The 1,925-nt window shown below is 37.7% G+C and overlaps 1 pseudogene; it reads left to right on the top strand.

Annotated features, from left to right (window-relative positions):
- The first annotated feature begins 1,422 nt into the window (after nucleotides 1-1,422).
- Nucleotides 1,423-1,528, top strand: LOC134386711 (small nucleolar RNA SNORA51; annotated as a pseudogene).
- The last annotated feature ends 397 nt before the right edge of the window (nucleotides 1,529-1,925 follow it).

Below are 1,925 nucleotides of genomic sequence, written 5' to 3'. Positions count from 1 at the left end.
TGAAAGGTAATGCATAGAAATCATACTGGAGTTAGAAGGTTCTGCATTATTCTTCTCTCTCAAAATTTCCATGTTGAAAGAGATGGTGGGCAGTTTCTTAATCTAATTAAGAAAAACATAATATAAAACATAAGCAACTTTTTTCTTCCTCCACTTCCTCTAATCTGCAAATTTTTCTTTGAGATTTTAGCACTACATGACTAGTGGGTAACTCAACTCACATAAAGCCTGGTTCAGAATGCTCTTCAGATGTCCACTTTAACCAATAACCTGCAGCAAAAAAACCCATGATCATCCACTTTTGACACTGTGCGGCACTAACCAAAATGTGTAGGACCTTACTCCTCAGGGTCTACTTCTCCAAGCAAGAAAGGAAGACAGACTTGTGAAAGAACAAACACATCTAGCTATGCCTAATATTGTATAAATGCATACTATTAAAGTATTCATAACTTATATCAGTGGGTTTTGTTTGGTGGTCTTGAAATTTGGTGACTCTGCCTGTGGTGAAGAGAGACATGTGAGTTACATATTAAGCAATGATGTCTTCTGATCATTTATTATGTGTGTGCAACACAGCCTTTGCCATTGACAGCCAAGAAAGCTAAATAAAACAATATTTAAGCAATCGGTTAATGCATACAAGACTCTGGCCATATAACCAGAGCTGTCCTGGAGCCAGGCTCATTAGCAGTTTGCTGTGTGAACACCAGGGCATGGGAATTCATTCTGAGAAGGCTCGACTTCCATGTGGACACAGATCACTTAAAAAATGTACCTGAGAACAAAAAGCTTCCACCATGTCCCACCCCTTCTCCTCCTCCTCCTCGCTGTTAATGATACTAGTATGATAGGTATTATTTTGCCTGTTCAGAGTATTACTCCTCAAGCTTATAATAATGTTTGTTTTTCTACTGGATTCCATATCCCAGATAAGATTCTCATGTTGCCAGACGCACGTGTGCACACATACACATTTTTATTACACTAGAGTTAATAGTTTAAAGTGTAGCAAGTAATAAAACATCTAACATGCCTTTTTATTGTAATAAATGGGTAAGAATATATTATTGTCATGATAGTATATTTTTTATAGTGGTTGAATATCCAACTAGGTTTTGAGAATGAGTGAATTATGTTTACTGGGCCTTAAATATGGTCTTTTTTTAGGTTCTCACACTGTCAACCATCAAATCTTGACAATTCTTCCAAACTTATACTACCATGATAGGACAAACCTAAAAATAGACTTACTGCTAGTTTGCCTCTTTCATGTCTCATCTCTGTTTGATTTTCTTACCAGAAACTGTGATGTTTAGGACTTATTTCAATTGTCCCTTACATCTTAGAACACAATAGTGGCTCTAACATACCTTTTGTATTAAATTTAGCTGTTGATGTTTGTATTTAAAAATTTTTCTACATCTTTAGGTGCTAACCACAGAAAGAGAAGGCAGAGTAAATCCATCCCATACATACCACAGCCAAGGCCTTGTTCCAGGTTTGTATTGTGAACGGGGGGATATGGAAGAGAAAAAAGAAAAAAGAAATTTTCTAATTGCCTTCTCCCCAACTTGTCCCGAAGGCTCATTCCACCATCTACGCCATTGCTTTTGTCTGTTAGTGCTTATTAGGATTCCTCATTTCCTGTATAACTCTGCAGAGGTCTCCTGTCTAGCCCTCTGACAGCTTATAGATCTAATTAAGTTCAATAAACACATATTAAGTGCTTATTTTCCAGGCTCTGTGCCAGGCTCTATCCCGTCATTTAGGACTAAATTATATACAGTTGTTATTTTTTATTTTTTTAACTGTTCCTCTAGGTATGCCATCTCACCAACCAGAAAGCAAGCCTGCTCCCTGAGGCCATGGGCCCAGTCATAGACCTCTTTCGGTGGACCTCATGACAGCTTAACACAGGCAAG

The sequence above is a fragment of the Cynocephalus volans genome, chromosome 9 (assembly GCF_027409185.1).
Source record: "Cynocephalus volans isolate mCynVol1 chromosome 9, mCynVol1.pri, whole genome shotgun sequence".
Classification (NCBI taxonomy): domain Eukaryota; kingdom Metazoa; phylum Chordata; class Mammalia; order Dermoptera; family Cynocephalidae; genus Cynocephalus; species Cynocephalus volans.
Note: the sequence above shows the minus strand (reverse complement) of the source record. Positions and strands in the feature narration are given on the sequence as shown.